The sequence below is a fragment of the Leptonychotes weddellii genome, chromosome 10 (assembly GCF_054177405.1).
Source record: "Leptonychotes weddellii isolate Sample4059 chromosome 10, ASM5417740v2, whole genome shotgun sequence".
Taxonomy (NCBI): domain Eukaryota; kingdom Metazoa; phylum Chordata; class Mammalia; order Carnivora; family Phocidae; genus Leptonychotes; species Leptonychotes weddellii.
Window position 1 is genome coordinate 90,289,899 of NC_138378.1, and position 19,124 is coordinate 90,309,022.

The window sequence follows — 19,124 nt, forward strand, 5'->3', positions numbered from 1 at the left end:
TGAGCCCTTCAAGAGAGTGAAACACAAAAGGGACTTGATGTACCACAGCTGTCTTTGAAGATGGGTCCACAAGCCAAGAAAACGTGGGAAGCTTCTAGATGCTGAGAATGATCCCCAGCTGACAGCCAGCAAGGAGACGGGGTTTTCAGCCCTACAATCAGAGAACTGAATTCTGCCAACAACTTTAATGAACGTGCAAGTGGATCCTCCCCCAGAACATAAAACTAGCTGGCACCTGATTTCAGCCTATGAGACCCCGAGCAGACACCCCCAAGCAGACACCCAGCTGAGCCACCTGGACTCATGACTTCCAGAACTGTGTTTTAAGCTGCCGAAGTCTGTGCTGAATTGTTATGCAGCATTAGATAATGAGTACAGTAATAAACCACAAGCATTTTCATGCCAGTGAACTTATTTGACATCTGTTTCAGTGGCTAAGAGTATTCTATTCCACAGATGTCCATACTTTGGTGAGCATCCTTTAGTGATGCACACAAAATCATTGGGTATAACACACCCATTTACAGATGGGGCTCGCAAGCCATGTCCTGACATATCTTGTTGTTATTTACTGGGGAAAATGTTCTAAGAATTACCCTCCATATTCATGGGCCACAGTGAGAGCAGACTACACTCATTATTTCCCATGTATGTGGGTCTTACTGACACTGTGCCCTGACTAATGGCGTTTCTACCCATATCGTCAATCACCTTAGTAGATACACTTTTTAAAAAATATATGTATTATTTATTTATTTGAGAGAGACAGAGATAGTAAGAGAGAGCATGGGCGGAAAGGAGGGGGAGATACAGACTCCCTGCTGAGCAGGGAGCCTGACGCCAGACTCGACCCCTGGATCCTGGGATCACAACCTGAGCAGAAGGCAGACGCTCAACTGACTAAGCCATCCAGGCGCCCCATTAGATATACTTTTTAAAAGCAAATTCTTCAAACTTCCATTACAGTCAAATGGAGTGGAGAGACTAGATATATTCTCTCACGTGAAACAAACAAAAAAATGGCAAAAATATATGAATCTACAGAAAACCACTAAAAGGAATCAGTGGGTTTAGAAACGGTACAAGATATAAGATCAATACAGGAAAATCACTTGCATGCCTATGTACAAGCAGTGGGCAATCTGAAATTGAAATAAAAAATACCCTTTCTAGGGGCGCCTGGGTGGCTCAGTCAGTTAAGCTTCTGCCTTTGGTTCAGGTCATGATCTCAGGGTCCTGGGATCAAGCCACATAGGACTGCCTGCTCAGCGGGGAGTCTGCTTCTCCCTCTGCCCCTCCTCCCACTTGTGCTTTCTCTCTCGCTCACTCTTTCCCTCTCAAATACATAAATTAAATCTTTAAAAAAATACTATTTCTAGTAACCTAAAAATCAGAACTACTTAGGGATAAATATGACAAAGGATGAGAAAGGTCTGTATACTGAAAACTATCAAATATTGTTGGGAGGAATTGATTGAATAAGATGTAAGTAAATAGAAAGACATACCATTTTTTGAGTCAATAGACTCTACATTGGTAAGATGGTAATTTTCTCCAAACTGATACGTAGATTCACCACGATCCCAGTCAAAAATCCCTAAACCCTTTTGTGTTTGTCGAAATTGATAAACTGATTCTAAGATTCAAAAGAAAACACAATAGATCTGGGAGAGTCAAGAGGATTCTGAAGAAGAGAAACAATTTTGAGGACTAGCATTACCTGATTTCAGGTCTTATTATAAAGTTACTGGAATGAAGCAGTGTGTATTGGCATACAGATGGACAAACAGATCAATAGAACAAAATATATATTTCAGAAATAGACCCACATATATATGGACAACTGATCTTCAGCGAAGATGCAAAGACAGCTCCATAGGAAAAAAAAATACTTTCAGTAAATGCTGCTGGAACAATTAAATATTTACCTCATGAAAAATTGGACTTTGAGGAACACCTCACACCATATACAAAAATTGACGCAAAATGGATCACAGGCCCATTTTTAAAACCTATGACTGTATAAGTCCAACATGAAAATACAGAAAAAAGTTCTAAACAGACAGGCAAATCCAAGAAACTCAGAAACTGAATCTGCAACTCTGAGTTAAGCAAAGATATTTTAGCTAAGATAGCAAGAGCATGACATATAAAAAGTTTGATAGATTGGCTTCATAGAATTTTAGAAGTTCTGATCTATGAGGGACACCATAAAGAGGGAAATAGATAAGCCACACACTAGAAGATATCTGCAGATCACATATCTGATAACAGACTTGAACCCAGGATATTAAAAAAAAAAAATTCTCAAAATCAATAAGAAGGAAGCACATAACCCAGTTTTATAAGTGGGAAAAGGAACTGGGCATAGATTTCACCAAAGAAGCAGTATGAATGGTAAATAAGCACAGTACCATTGGTAACTAGGGAAATGCAAATGGAAACGAGATAGCACCATACACCGACTGAAATGTCTAAAATTAAAAATACTGACCGTGCTGAAATGGGCAAGAATTGCAACCCTACATGCTGTGGTGAGAATGTAAAGTGGTACAACCACTTTGGAAAATGGATGGGCAGTTGCTTCAAAGTTAAGCATACACTCACCATATGACCCAGCCATTCCACTCCTAGGTATTTACCCAAGAGAAATGAAAGCATATGTCCACACAAAGACTCCCACATGAAGGCTAATAGCAGCTTTATTTTTTAATAACTCAAACCTGGAAAGAATCCAGAGGTACAGTACAGGTAAATAGACCGTGGCTCATCCATATAATGGAATACTATGGAGCATTAAGAAGGGACAAACCATTGACACATGCAAGAACAGGAATGAATCTGGAATAATTATGCTGAGTGAAAGAAGCCAGAGGAAAAAAAACACAAACTGCATGAATCTATTTACATAAAAAATTTTAGAACATATAAACTAATCCACAGTGACAGAACACAGACTAGTGGAAATTTTTAGTGTTAAATGCATATATTAGAAAAAAAGAAATCTGGGGCACCTGGGTAGCTCAGTCAGTTAAGCTTCCGACTCTTGATTTTGGCTCAGGTCGTGATCTCAGGGTCGTGAGATCAAGCCCTGCATTGTGCTCTGCACTGGCCGTGGAGCCTGCTTAAGATTCTCTCTCTCCCTTTCCCTCTGCCCCTCCCCACCCCCCTCTCCCTCCCTCTCTTAAAAAAAAAAAGAAAGAAAGAAAAGAAAAGGAAAAAAAAAAGAAAGATCTAAAATTAATCATCCAAGTTTTCCTCTTAGGAAATTTTCAGATGTATGCAAATATTTAAAATTGAATACATTTTTAAAATTCATTCAAGAGGTTGGGGCATTCTGGGAGGGAATGCTGAATCTGACCAAAAAAATTGTAACTGTATTACACATGTAGGAAATCACCTCACTGAAGGGGTGGGCCTAAAAGGTGCTGACTCAAGGAGTACTGGAAATAAGTGGAAATTGTAAGACCAAAGGCAAAAAGAATGGTCCATAAGACTGTATTCTTGTTGATAAAGTTGTTTCCCATGGAATAGGGGTTGATGATTCTGAAGCCACCCATCATGAATTTTGGAATTGCGAAGTTCAATAAATGGATGACAGATGGTGGGAGCCAAGTTACCCCTTGTTGGAGTGAGAAGTTTACAGACAAGCAAAGGGGGAAGGCCGGAATGGTTCGTGGTGTAGTGGATTAGTGTTGGCGACATCAGGAGGAACTCATGTTTTGCCTCATACGGATACAGAGGGATGCATACAAAATATTTGTTGGTATGGGTTGGTATAAACACGTAGATTTCCATGCTCTGTCAGCTGAGAGAGTCCACGATAAATGACATCCCTGCAATGAACACATCTGGTGCCCAGATTTCAGATTTTTAGTATCATTCTCCAAGAAAAGAAACTGGGACTTCTTGGAGAAATGGCTGGTTTTAGGATGGGCAGGGAATATGCAAGATGATCCTGGAGCATCTTATAATGTCAGGAAGTAAGAAAGTGCTGAGAAAAATAACAACACACAGTGGTGGGGGGGTGTCAAAGGAACACAGCCACCGTTTGAAAGAGCTCTCAATGGCCCAAACTGGAGTAGTCTCAGCAATAAAGTCGTATTGGATTATAAATAATACAAGTATAAAATAAATATGCATGACTCATACTGATGTATATGAATATGAAATATTCCATACTGATAATATGAATATATGATTGGAGGAGACTGGACAAATCTCCCATGCAGCACAACTTCAAATGATTGATGTAGCTACCCTGCCCTCCAAGAAGGTGGAGCAGAGCTCCCCACTCCTTAAGTGCCGAGTACGCGTAGTGACTTCCTTTCAACGAGTATGGTGTGAAAAGGGAGAAGAAGAAACTCAACAAACACGACCTCAGCCAGAGGTAAAGGTCAACATCAAGAGTGATAAGTCATGTGGAATGCAGGTAACCTTGATAATGAGGGGATGAGAATGAGCACTTTACCTCGCTGTCTTCTTCCCAGAAACCCATAATCCCACCCTAATCATGAGGAAACACCAGACACATCCCAACGTAGGGACATTCTACAAAATGCCTGACCAGTACTCCCGAAAACTGTCAGGGTCATCAAAACCAAGGAAAATCAGAGGAACTGCCCCAGCCAAGAGGACCCTAAAGGGGACCTGACAGCTAAATATAATGGTATCCTGGATGGAATCCCAAAGCAGAAGGACATTAGGTAAAAACAAAGGAAATATGAAGAAAGTATAGACTTGAGTTCATAATAACATATCAATATTGGTTATTGAATATCACAGGTGTTCCATGCTAATATAGGACACTGACAATAGGAGAAGCCGGGTGCGATGTAGGTGAGAACTCTTTGGACTATTTTTTCAACTTTTCTGGACGCTTAAAGCTATTTTAAAATTAAAAAAAAAAAATTTTAAATAAAGGCTAATCCCTTCCCCTTGCTTCTCATCCTCTGCCTCCTTTCTCCCTTCCTTTAAGAACAACAACAGCATCACACATGTTTCAGCACCTTGTCATTTCCAGCTGTCCTCCTGGATCATTCTGCAAGAGGCTTGCCACAACCCTGTGCTGTGTGCAGTCCGCTCCAATTTGCAGACAGGCAAACAGGGCCAACGAGGCAAGGGACCCATCCGAGGTAGCAGAGTGCCCTCAGTGACCCCAGGACTCGTACTGGGCTCTCCTGGTCCCACCCCATCACCCCACTACTCTGCTTTCCACATGTCCCTCTGATTACAAACCATCTGGGGCACAGTGTGGGAAGTGGGATTCTTATACTCCAACCTGACTTGCCGGGACTTGTCCTGCGGGTTGGAGGCATCATCTGGCTGCTCCTTCCCCTTAGAAACAATCACTCAGAAAGGAGACAGCTGGGAGCTGGCATGGGTGCTGGAATTCCTTCCCATCCACCAAACTGCTCCTTATCTCTCTCTGCCAAGCACTTCCACAGGTAATGATCTCATTTGGTGAACCCCAAAAATATCATGAAGGAAGTTATTGTTATCATCCCCAATGTGCAGTTGAGAACACTGAGGCTAGAAACACTGATGATAACTGAATACAAACCGTTCCCCTTTCTCCTGATCACCTGTTGTCCCTGACTCGGGTTCTGGCCAGCACCCACCTATCTGGGGTCCCAGGTAGAAGCCGCTCATCGCGCCCCCTCCGTGTGAGCTCATGATACCCATCACCGCCCATGGCTTGACGTGGCCTCCCTAGCAGACAGATAGCACCTGTTCTCTGCACGTGAATGTGCCTTAGGGAGCCCGCCAAATCCCAAAGGAGAAATGACGTCCTCTGGGGAAAATATCTGCAGTGAGGTGACCATCCTGTTTCCTTTCTCCATCCTTCTGGACCACAGCTGAGTCCCCGTGCAGGCACCTGAGAGTGTGGGCAGAAGCGCTTCTGCTGAGTGGGATGAAACATCGTAAGAGCTCTAGGGTTGAAACTTTGAAGAGGTTGAGATCTTTGAGAGCTGAAGAACCTTTGAATCTCCCTTCAGCTCCCCCTACCCTGACCACAAGCCCTCTCTTGATGTAAAACATGTGTTCAGATTGAAAACAATGAGGCACGTGTCTATGCCGACAGGACTGTTTTGCTTTATGCTTCCTCAGTGGTTGGAAACACCCTACTTCTGACATCTGTGTGACACTTTAAATGGAAGACACTCCCTGTCGGTCCTATCTGTGGATTTGCGAGATAAAACAGGAGACAGTGTCTCTGCCGCTAGGAATGGAGTCTGTGTGACCTGATTGTGCTGGGGCTGGGTCCGTCTTCCAGCGGCCCACACGCAACCCCTGTGGAGCAGATGTGACAAAGGTGTCTGGACTTACTTGGGAGCCATTAAAGTTAAGCTGAAATGCCGGGGGACCAATAGAGGGAACCTTCCAGAACAGATACGACGTGACCCCCTGCCTGCCTCACGCTACACCAGGCATACGGATGATGTCTTCATCTGCATGATGAACGGCCTCACATCAAACCAGGACATCTGGCTTCCAGGCTCTCTCTTCTGCCACTTACCCCACCATTTGGCCCTGGACAAGTCACATGGCTTTTTCTTAAAGAAATGGACTGAATACTTTCTAAAGAATCTTCCAACTCTCAAAGCTTATGAGTTCTTTTGCTCTGAGTTGATGAAAAATCAGCTACAGTGAACACTCCTGTCTATTCGGTCTAAGTTAGTAGATACCAACATCCCTAGATGAGCAGACCAAATTCTGAAGTGGGAGGAACGTGGGGACCAAATGGGGAAAGGGTTTGGGACCAAAACAGGTAACAAGAGTAAATGAACAGAAGACACTCAGACTGAATCAACCTTCCACAAATCTGTACTGAGTAACTTCTACATGCAAGTCACTAAAGTGTAGGAGGGGGGATGGATGGAAGCAGGAGACTCTTTCTCAAAATCCTGCATTCTAATTGATGCACTAAGAAATTCTCGGTGGAAGAAAAATATCTTGCATAAACAACAGGACGCTGTGCAGGAACAGTAAGGCTGAAAGAGGTATTTGGCAGGCAGATGTAGAGCAGGAGGCCGAATTCAGGAACGAAGCAACAAAAGCAAGGGAGAAAGGGGGGCATTCGAAGATCAAGTCTAATAAGCCTTACTTCATGGTCCACGTTAGTACTCCAGAATTTAGCCCTGAGAATCACCATGCCAAAAGCCCCATCACTAGGGGAGCTGCTAGGATTCCAGGGATGGTGGCATGCTCCGGGAGGACTTCCTTAGTCTGAGAGGATGTTGGCATCACTGGGCCCCACGCCACCAGGGGAGGGAGGCTGAGGCTTGATGCAAAGGCACGGGAGTGTCGATGTCGTCACGCCAGGAGGAATTCCCACCACGTGGGGATGTGTCACAATAAGGACTCCATGGTCTGGGCAGGGCAGAAGGCAGAGTGTTGGCCGATGCTCTATGCGACCTAATTCCTTACCTGGGCGAGCTAGCGCTTCAAGCTCCTGACCCTCGTTCATCGTTTTAGTCACGTGAATGAGTTTTCAGGTCTTCTCCTAAAAAGTAGCTGGGATGACCGGGAAGTGAGCAAGAGGCTGGGCCTTGCACTTGGTTGGAAAAGAGTGGTTCTTGCACATCATAATTTGCAGAGGGTCCCACCTGTGCCCAGAAGACAAAGTGGGGCTTGTCTTGGCTTGGAGTCATTGGGGGAGAATAACGCAGAATATGATTTCTGTTGAGAACTAAGTAGGGTTAGAATTTTGAGCAGGACGGACTTTCCTTCCTTCTGCCGGCGGGATGTTCTGGAGCAGAGAAGTCACGGACTATGCTTTGCAGTTGCACCGTTTCACTCTTTGTTCGGGCAATGAAACAGGATAAACGTCTACAGAGCAGAGCTGAAAGGGGCTTCAGAGTCGGTTTTCAAGGTAAACTAACCACAGATACCTTGGCCTTTTCCTCATCTGTATTTGCTAGGGCTGCCATAACAAAGTATCAACAACGGGGCCTTAGAACAGAAACGTACTGTCTCACGGCTCTGGTGACCACCGATCCCAGGGCAGGGGTGTCCGCAGGCTTGGTCCCTTCTGAGGGCTTCGAGGGAAAATCTGTTCCAGGCCTCCCTCCCAGCTTCTGGGGCTTGGTGGCAATCTGTGGCATTCTGTGCCTTGTAGATGCGACACCCCGATCTCTGCCTTCACGTCCACATGGTGTTCTCTCTGTGTGCGCGTGTCTATGTCCAAATTTCCCCTTCAATTTTTATAAAGACACCGGTCGTGTGGGATGAGGGGCCCACGCTAATCCAGTATGACCTCATCTTAACTAATTGTATCTACAATGACCCTATTTCCAAACAAGGTCACACTCTGACGTATGAGGTGGGGAGGTTAGGATTTCAACATATGAGATTTAGGAGGACACAAATCAGTATCTTTTTTTTTTTTTTAAAGATTTTATTTATTTAGGGGTACCTGGGTGGCTCAGTCGGTTAAGCGGCTGCCTTCGGCTCAGGTCATGGACCCTGGGATTGAGCCCCGCATCGGGCTCCCTGCTCAGTGGGAAGCCTGCTTCTCCCTCTCCCACTCCCCCTGCTCGTGTTCCCTCTCTCGCTGTCTCTCTCTGTCAAATAAATAAATAAGTTATTTATTTGACACAGAGAGAGAGAGAGGGAACACGAGCAGGGGAAGTGGCAGGCAGAGGGAAAAGCAGGCTCCCTGCTGAGCAAGGAGACCGATGCGGGGCTTGATCCCAGGACCCTGGGATCATGACCTGAGCCGAAGGCAGACGCTTAAGGACTGAGCCACCCAGGCGCCCCTACAATTCATCTTACAGCATCTTTTCTGCACAGGGAGCCAAGACTGTGGGGCCATTGAGTCACAGGAAGGGAAAGAGATGCAGCACTGGGTCCCTCAGGGTTTGGAGCAGCTCTGGACACGCTTCGCCCCATTGTCCCCGCGTTGCAGATGGAGACTGGGCTCGGGTCCATAGCAGAGCCCGCTGTGAACAGAGGTGGCTGCATCCCCACCCCCTGCTGGGGGCTGGCACTAGGGCAGGATACCCAGGCCCACCTTGAGGAGAATAGGTCACACCAGGTAGAGGATGACCCCACGATGCTGGCACATGCCCAGAAGCGAGAACTACTGCCCTGTGCAGTGAGGACCAGCTCCTTAGGCATGTCTGCCCGGAGGGCCAGGATAAGGGGCTGCTCTCTGAACCAGCTGTACCCACACGGACAGGATGTGGCCTCACCGCGCCTCAACTCCTTCCCCTGCAAAATGGCGGGGCTGCCCTGCCCACCTGGGGTCCGGTGAGGCCCAAGTAGGGTCACAACGTGGCCTGGCTTTGGAAAGACCCACGTCCTTGGCGACACGGGGAGTAGCCCTGGCTGACAAGTGCCAGCCGGCGGCTGTCTCATCTCCTCAGGGAGGCCTAAGCGCCCTCCAGCCGGGACAATGTCTGATGACTAAAACATATCTGACCCTCCCCGTGCCAGAGCCTCAGCCGGTCCCAGTCCCCCTGGCAGCCTGCCTGCCGGCCTGTCCGGCTGCTCAGCGCGGAGGCTGAAACCCACCCGGGTTGCATTTCACACGGCCTGGCCTGCGCTCCCCACTCAGGGAGCTGGGAGGGGAGCGGGCTTGCAGGCTGGGTTCTGGCCAGGTGAGCTGGGCCCGGGGGAGGAGGAGGGGACCCTGGCATGCACCTGTGGCTTCGGTTTCTCCCTGGTGGGGTGGCGGGGGTGCTTTCTCTCCACTGGCTTTTTCCAGAGGGCCTTCATCCTCTGAGATTGACAGCTTACTCCTGGTTGGGACTAGAGCGTAGGAAGTGGTCTTTTCGAACTTCCCTTGCAGCGTCGCCTGCCAAAAGCCCAGCCACGGGCCGCGTTGCCTTATTTACCCTGGCCACCAGGTCTCTCCCAGCGGCCCTAAGAAAACAGATTACTGTCCAGAGCAAAGTCCTTGCGTGTTTCCTCTCTGGAGAGGGATCAAGTTTTGAAAGAAAGGTTTCCTGCGGCCCATTACACCATTTGGGTTTGTTTTATCTGTCTCCACCTGTGGGGCAGGGAATTAACCTGTTGCCCAGGGCCAGGCCAGCAAATGACTGAAAGGAAAGCCAAGCTCACCGGTGTGCTTTTCGACAACACACCACGGCCTTGTTCTCCTCTGCTCAGCATTGTGCGGCTGAGGCCCCGGCCCAAATCAGAATAGGACTCCGCGTAACTTGATATGTTTTCTTTCTTTGCTGTAGTCTCTGTGTGCCAAATTTAACTATGCCCCGATCTGTGGTCTGTATATACAGTGTTGTTGCAGGAGGGTGGGGGGTGGGCTGCTGGATGGGGGAGGGAGGTGTTTCCATGTGGGGTTTTTTTTTTCTCCTCTTGCTTGCTTTGCTCACTGTTTGCTATATGTAACTTACCATGACTGTCCTCACTCTTTGGTCATTAACCCTTCAGAGATAACCACAGGGCTTTGTGGCTCTCATGATGCGTTTTCACAAATGCCCTCCAGCGCTGTTTGGGAAGCGCTGGTGCTGTCTGAGTTAAGGGCAGGCCTTTGGAAACTTGAACTTCCCCAGAAGTGCTTGTGCAGCAATTAGCAGGGCCCTGCTCAGATACAGAACACTACCCCCTGCCCCCCTTTGCAAACATTCAGTGAAGGCGCTCGGAGCCAAGAGTCATAGTGGTGCCCGAGGCCGGCGGTGGGTACCCTCTTTCCAAAAGGCTTGCATCCTGTACCTTCTGGAAATGTGATCAAAGTATCAGCTTGATGGTGCAGCAAGGTTCCAAGGGGAAGTAAGGACCCGTTGTCCAATTAAAACTCATCAGGGTGGGCCTCGCTCCTGAGATGCTGGGGTGAACTAACCCAGGGGTGGCGGAAAGCTACTCATTTCCGGCCCGGGTGACAGGTGACCCTTCCTAGCTGGATAGAAGCCCTGTTTCCAATTTGCTGGAGGAAGAGAGCTAGCCAAATGTTTTGGTACCTACTAAAGGTTGGGGACCAAAAAGAGTTCCTGACCCAGGGCAGGCTCTCCTCCCAAGGGGGTTAGACATCACTCCTTAGGACCCAGGGTCCACGGGATCAGGGGTTGGGAGGGTAAAGCCTCAGATCTCACTGTTCACTTTTTCAGAAGTCACAGAAATGCGGGAAAATACAGAACCTTGAGTCTCCTTGGGAGGGGAAGATGTCTTGGTCATCTTGGGCTATATTTAGAATGGAAAATATGCTGGCTCAGAGAAAGTTGGTCACGTGTCCTTCTCCAAGCTGCACCCTGAGCAGAGAGCCTGGCCCCATCAGCCCCTCCTCCCATCCTTCACACAGCCCTGATGCCCCTTCTCCTTCCCAGCCATAGGAAGACCCCACATGGTCAGGCCAGTTCCTCCCCACCCCCATAATAAACTTGATACGTGTGAGGCCCATGAGGTTCTAGGCACTGTGTGCTAGGCCTGGTGTGAGCTCAGAAGTGCGTGTTTGACCTAAAGGTGGGAATTCCCCTACCTTCGCCCACTCCCCACCCCTGCGTCTCCAGGCATGAGTGCTGGGGATGGACAGAGGGATCCTGGCCCGAAGGACAGTCACTGGTCTGGCTCACCTGTTGTACTCTGGGAAGTCAGGCGACCACGGGCACGTGTGAGCTTCATGACGGTGATAATTTGGCTCCCTGTTAACTTTCTTTTTGTAAACATCAAAATGTTTTTAAGAACACGGAAGTTTATTGCATCACCATTTTGCTTGGGGATCTGCACATGATTTCTCAGAAAGAAGCAATCCAAACCCGCCCTGTCGCCCATACCAGCCCAGGCCCTACTTCCCACTTTACTGAGGACAAGGGTCAGAAGTAGCCTTGCTAAAGACAGCTGGCTGCTATCTGTGCTTGCGGGGACCACGGGGATGACGAGAATGCAGTCTTGGGTACCTGTTGTGGCTCAGGCCCCATTTTTAACCTTCACAACCTCTCTGAGACGTAGGGATTATTGAAGCCTCTCCCAATGAGGAGACCCGGGGTTGGATGTCTCCTCCACAGACCCATCCCTCACCCTACTCACCAGCTCCTCACCGTGCCGCGCTGGGCCTACCTGTGAAAGCAGCCCCTTTGTCTCCTATCCCATTGCCTCCCACCTAGCCCACAGCCCAGCCTCCCACCCGTCTAGATCCTACTCTAGACAGAAACCAGCATGATCTCCGGGAAATGTAAAACCAAGCCGTGTGCTTCTCCTGCTTGGACCATGACAGTGGCTTCCTGGGGCTCTTAGAACAGAACTTGGCCTCCTCCCTGTGCATGGCCAGCACCTCCCCTATGTCATACCTGTGGCCCGCCCACTCTACACCAGCCCCCCCCCCCCGCCCCCAGTGCCAGGGCCTCTATATCTGCTGTCCCGTGCCTGGGGACCCTAGACCCTGAATGCTAGTTGCTAGTCTCTTCCTCAGGGAAGGTCAAGGCCCTGTTCTGGCTGGTGGTGAACTCTGCGGTCTGCTCCGCACACCTGTTCTCTCAGGAGGAAGGCGACACTCAAGCTCCCCCAGCCGCAAGACCCCCCGCTTCTCCCAGCGAGCCGAGGCGGGCTCCCGGACCCAGAGCAGCTGCTGCCTCCCTGCACAGGCTGTGGCATAAGTGATCCTTCCACCCCGGGCAGACCTCGGGGCTCTGTGACTGGGGCAGATGACTACTGTGTCATGGGGCTTTAGCTCATGAACCGACACACCATGACCTAGAAGCCCACCCGGAGAGGAAGCTGACCGCCTTTTCCCACCCCAGTCAGCCTTTCTGAAACCCAACACACTGACATACTTTCAGCACTTGGATTTTCCTATTCAATTATTGCCCCATCTCAAAAGAAAACTCTCTTATAATTGGTGAAACTTAGGTTGGGTTGAACATCCAGTGGCCTGTCCACACACCATGGAACGTGTTCCTTCGGAATAATTCCTTCCAAGTTAGCAGGCCAGAGAAGATGACCTTACACCAGTCACCTGGAAGCAGCTCCAAGTTTGATGCTCAGAAAAACTGACCGCTTCAAAAGGGCTTTTCTAGGGTGGCCTGGGCCAGTAGCCACTTGGAGGAGACCCTCTAGGACAATAGTGCATCCACCGCACAAGACGACGTTGGAGGCCCCTGGGGGGCAAATAAGGCTCCCCCTCCTTGTACCCTCCTCTAGTCCCACCATCCTCCCCATCTGAAGTCCATCGAGCTTGGAGTGTGTTCCCACTAATTCGAAACTGAAAATTTCAAACGGAAAACAAAGAGGGAGAAGACAAAAATAGGAAGTAACGTCGAATAGATCACTGAGGCAACCTGTCAACCCTCAGTTGCCTTCCTGATTTCTTTCATAGCCCTAGTGTCACACCTTCCTTGTCATCAATTTAGCATGTAACATTTTTTTAATTAAAATTCAGTATCATTGAACAGGTCATAGAGTGTGAGCACTATTTTCTTTGTTCTAAAACTCCACATGTAATGAAGCTGCCATTCACAATTGTTTTCCACTGGGCTGCTTATTAAAAAAAATGATTTTCAATAAACAGAAATAGGTGCATTTTCACAGCGTGGGGTCCCTCAGGAATGAAAACCTTACCAATCACAGCCCAGCTCCTGGGGGTGCGGTGGAGGGATGTTGTCAGATGTCAATTTGGGCTGATTGTTTCTGAGGCCATGTGACTGTTATTCTTGTGTCCTGTGGTGCATTTTATAGACTGATGTCCTCTTTTAGAGATAAATGATTAGATAAATGTTTATAGATGAATGCACGTTCAGAGCGTGCGAGAGTCAAGGGAGGAGTCTCATGAAGTCACCAGGAAAGGCTTTAGAAGGGACACGGGGACAGAGACGCTGACCTGTGGTGCCCCTTACTTGTGACAGAGGCCTCCGGCACCAGCAGACGAGAATCCTGATAGTCAGATCCCCAAGTCCCCACCTGTAGCGGGAGCAATGCAGCTTCTGCCTCCCACCTCTGGCGGCATCAAAGGCCCTGCAGTGGGATCGCAGACCACAGCAGGGTCTAGGTTTTTTGTTTGACTTCAAGACCTGAGCTAACATGTGAGAAAACCTGGTCATTTCTGGCTCTCTTTACCAAATCGAGGAGATCTGCACCCACGATATCTGCATTTCCTGTGGGTAACTGAGTTGTGGCTTTGCCCCCTGAGACATTTAGATGGGAGAAAAACTCTTTCTTCCTTTTCAGCACCTCATTCCCTATTGTCGGCATGGTCCTTGGCAAATCATCCTAGAGTCTCAGTTTTCTCATCTCTATAATGGGATGACCTCAAAGCGTGGTTCTGGTGCTTCGTAAGAAAGGCTTGGGAAAGAGCCCAGCACCTGCATAAAGAGGCTCTCAGTCAACACTCCTTTCCTGCTGCCTGCATGTCTTCAGGGGCCGCTGGTGGCCTCCAAGGGAAGGCAACTGGCCAGTCAGTGTGTGAACAGCCCGCCTACCATCTTCCTGCGAAATGGACTGATGCGGAGAGTGAGGACAGAATTACTCAGAAACAAGTGGTTTCCCAGCTGTGGTCTCCACGCTCTGATAACAAAGGGCTCGGCCCGGATTGGAGGGGAGGCAGGAATCCTGCGCCGCAGAAAGGCTGTCGAGACATCTTGAGTTTGTTTGTAACAAATCTCGAACAATTTAGGTCTTTTTAATTTGCAGCAAATCCGATTCCCTCAACAACATCTGCGGTAAAAGGTTAGGAGCTTGTGTGGGGACCATGTATAGAGGGGTTTTTTTCTACCCCACCACCAAATCCAGAGTTACCCTCCAAACTGTAATCTTATCAGATTTAACTGGTTCCACATAAACAGATCTATGTATATTTTCAGTAGTTTCAGCTGAAACTGGTTAAGAACAGATGTGCAAAGGGTTGCCCGGCACTGATCCATTTAAATGTATTTTTCCATGAACGGCCTTTTCTCTCTGCCCTTCCTCCGAGGAGGGGGAAACAAGAAAGTGGAACCGTCATTAAAGTGGATATTACACGCTTCTGAGCTCCCTGCAACCGGTGTTCGCTGTGGGTTTCCAAGCAGCAATTTGGCACACGAGGCTGTGAACACAGGGTGTGCATTTGATGGGCGGTGTTTGCCGTGAGACCGTGTGGCTGGGAGGATGGGCCCACTGCTCTATGGCCATCCTTCCCCGCTGCTGGGGAAACATGCAGCGCACCACCGCCGCCCCCCCCCCGCCCCGTCCTATTAGAAGGCACGAAGGCAGGAGCAACTAAGTTCTCCACCTCTTTGATCCTTTAGTTTTTTTCAGCTAAACACATAAAAGGAGGAGGATATTAAAAAACTCTTACAAGTCAACAACAACAAAATCTGATTTTAAAAGGGGGAAAGGATTTTTTTTTAAGATTTGATTTACTTATTTGACAGAGAGAGAGAGCGTGTACAAGCAGAGTGAGCGGCAGGCAGAGGGAGAGGGAGAAGCAGGCTCCCGGCTGAGCAGGCAGCCCTACTTGGGGCTCGAATCCCAGGATCCTGGAATCAGGACCAGAGCTAAAGGCAGACACTTAACCAACTGAGCCACCCAGACACCCGAGGGGAAAGGATTTGAATAGACATCTCTCCAAAGACGATACACAAATGGCTAACAAGCATAGGAAAAGAGAGTCATGATCACTAAGAATTAGGGAAACACAAAAGAAACTACAAGGAGATATCACCTCATACCCCTTCAGAGGGCATATATGTGTATATATATCAACAAGAGTTGGGGAGGGTGTGGAGAAATTGGAGCCCTCCTACATTGCCGGTGGGAATGCAAACTGGTGCAGCCGCTGTGGAAAACAATATGGAGGTGCCTCAAAAAATTAAAAATAGATGGGCGCCTGGGTGGCTCAGTTGGTTAAGTGACTGCCTTCGGCTCAGGTCATGATCCTGGAGTCCCTGGATCGAGTCCCGCATCGGGCTTCCTGCTCGGCAGGGAGTCTGCTTCGTCCTCTGACCCTATCCCCTCTCAGGTGTTCTCTCTCTCTCATTCTCTCTCTCTCAAATAAATAAATAAAATCTTTTTAAAAAAAATTAAAAATAGAACTACCCTATGATCCAGCAATTCCTCTTCTCAGTATAGTGCCAAAACAATTGAAAGCAAGATCTCAGAGGGATATTTGCACACTCATGTTCATAGTGGCATCATTCCCAAGAGCCAAAACGTGGAAGCAACCCATGTGTCCTTCACCAGATGAATGGATAAGCAGACAGTGGTCTCCACACACAATGGAATATTACGGTGGGATATTATTCAGCCTAAAAAGGAAGGAAAATCTGTCACAGGCCACAAGATACGTGAAACTTGGGAGGACGTTATACTGAGTGAAATAAGCCAGTCACGAAGGCACAAATCCTATGTGGTTCCACTTATAGGGAATGCCTAGAGGCGTCAAAGTCAGAGAGACAGAAAGGAGACTGGTGGTTGCCCGGGTCTACAGGGACGGGGGAAATGGGGAGTCACTGCTTCATGGATAGAGCTTCAGTTTTGCAAAATGAGAAAGCTCTAAGATCTGTTGTAAAACAATGTTCGTGTACTTGACACTTCTAAACCGGACACTTAAAATGGTTAAGGCAGTAGAAACAAAAATAGAGGGAGAGGGTCGAACCCTGATGCCGATCTCGCAGATGGAAAGACGATCCAAGGAGATAACACACACATAGCAGGGCTTGGGGCCCGCTGGGTGTGGAGATTCTAACTGAGAGAACGAGATAGGATGGGTGACGTTTTCCCAGGCTGGAATTTCTGTTCTCAAGAACACTCTCCTCTCCGCTCTCCCATCTCCACCACGGTCTGCAGCCGTCTCCAGGAGTGCCACCGCTGGGCACTGGGCCTCTTTCTCGGTGCCAGCCTCTGGAGCCTGTGTTTCCGCCGCGGCTGGCCCTGGGTGTGCGAGGCGCCCGTCCCACCTTCAGTGGTCTCTGAGTAGACCCCGGGGCTGCAGTGCCTTCCTTTCTGCAGATTTCCATCCCACTGACTTTGCCCGGGGGCACTGGAGAGAGGGAGGGAGGTCTATGGTGTGTGTGTGGGGGGGGGGGTGTTATGGCAGATGAGCCTCAGGCAGCTGCGAGAGCAACATCACTTCCAGTTCAAGGTCTGCCATCACGTTACCCCAGCGCGTCACTAGTAAAAAAAAGGGTGAGGGCGAAATTGGCTTCATATGCTCTCAAGATTCCAGATGTGTCGGGGGCTCTGTCTCCCTGGAGTTCTGTCCAGCCCGATTGCTTCCACAGGGCACAGTCTCCGGGAACCTCAAAATGCCCGGGATGCCTGGGATCTAACAGGGTAGTCTGGGTTGAGAGTTACTCTAAATGCGTCCCGGGCTCTGACTGCAGTGTGATGTACGGCCAGAGAGATCATTGGCAAGGTGGGTCACCTGACAGGAGGGGACCCCCTTGCAGGGCCTGGGTTCTCCCCATCAGGAAGATGAGCAGCTGGCTTGGGAGGGGAGATCAGATTTTTTCAGGGCAAAGCGGAACTGCATTTGTCTTAATGAGCAGGAAAGAACAAAATCAAAGCATTCGTTAACACTTCAAAGAGGTTAAAGGAGGACATTTGGTTTCCAATTAGTGTCCCCCCTGGCCAGGCAAATGTCAGTGGAGAATCCCATCCAGGGGGATGATGCCAGGGGCTTCTCCTACTGGCTGAGACTTGGGGCCAGGGAGTGGGGGGTGGGAGGGGTACGGGGGTAGGGGAGTGCTCCCTGCCCCGGGGGGACCTGCTTCCAGGATTGCCAGCCCCCTGCAGACCTCTGCTCTGTTGAGGAGACAGCTCAAATGATCCATACTTGTTTGTGAGAACCTTGATCTTCTCCAAGATTCTCATATTTCCCTTGTATTTCTTCCAATTGATTATTTTCTTGCCTGCTATTTTTATTGTAGTTTTGTCTATCCAGAGGTTAACATTCAAAAGTCTGGATTTCTAAAACCAAGTCCGGACTTTACAGAAGTAAAGATCCCTAGGTTCAAAACTTGGCTCTTTTATTCGTTTGACTCAAACTGATTTGGGGCAACACCTCTGAGCGCAAGCCAGAAACCTCCAAAAAGAGGGCTATTGTCTGGAATCTTGTCACTCATCCAGAAGACCTGAAAACACTAAGCAAATGAGTGAGATGTTTCTGCCTGGCCCAGAAAGATTCCAGCCCAGTGCTGCCCCTGACAATTAGAGACAGGTCAGACTCCCCGACTCTGTCTCCATCTTCTCCAGAATGCTTCTGGATTCCCTTCACTTACTCATGTTCCTACCCCCAATTCACCAGTTTTTCAAAATCTACATTCACACACCATCCATCACCCTGATTTCCAAAGCATTATAATCAATGATAATTCTCAATTATCATAATCAATACAGTGATGTTTCCCTCAAAGGACTGACAGCTCAGGCCATGACCTTTCTTTTCAGCCACAAACAAAAGGGGACTTAACAGATGAGTGTGTGTGTGTGTGCACGCGCACACACACACACAAGTGCGCGCACACACCGTGCATGGGCGCTTGAGCGCACGCCTGCCTAATGCACATACTCTTAATGAAAAACGGGATAAATTACAGAGAATGGCAACCTAATGATTACAAAAAGGTATATGAGGCATAACCCATTAGTGAGCTACATTTTGTTCAAAACTGAGGTACTCAGGCAGAATAACACGCCTTTGTGCCGGAATGCACTCAGCTGTAGCAATGACTAATAATATAGCTGAGGATCTGCTCACATTTTTCCCCTTTTGTGCCTATTTTCATAAGTTAATACCTCAAGCATGAAATTATTTCAGGCTGAAGACTGGTGGTAAGAGCAGGGCAAATGTGTGGGAAACAACTTTTTGTTGTTGTTGTTACTTAATTTAGTTAGGCTGTTTTTAAGTTAGAGGAGTGGATATCAATGTCCATTTTCTCCAGCAACGTGTTTTCGTTAAGCCCAAGAAAGTTGGGATTTTATTATACAAAGCAAATGTTTAATGACTGCAGATAGGAGTTACTCTTCATACAGGTATATGACATGCTCTTGTTTGGTGTAGGTTGGGTTTGTTGGCGGGGTCAGTGGGTTGGATGAAATTGAATCAGAACACTGTAAGTGACACCATCCTGAATTCACGTACCTTCAACTAGAAAACTCCTATCCCACCGACAAGTCAGACAGCCTGGTGAGCAAACAGCTAGCTGCCTTCCACAGCTGGGAGTGGGGGTACGGGGGAAGCCTACTGCTGGGTT

The 19,124-nt window shown here is 48.3% G+C and overlaps 1 pseudogene across 1 annotated transcript in view; it reads left to right on the top strand.

The window, feature by feature from the left end:
• LOC145715931 (NADH dehydrogenase [ubiquinone] 1 alpha subcomplex subunit 1 pseudogene) overlaps positions 1–19,124 on the top strand; it is a 164,409-nt pseudogene that overhangs the window by 95,750 nt on the left and 49,535 nt on the right. The gene's annotated exons all lie outside the window — the stretch shown is intronic.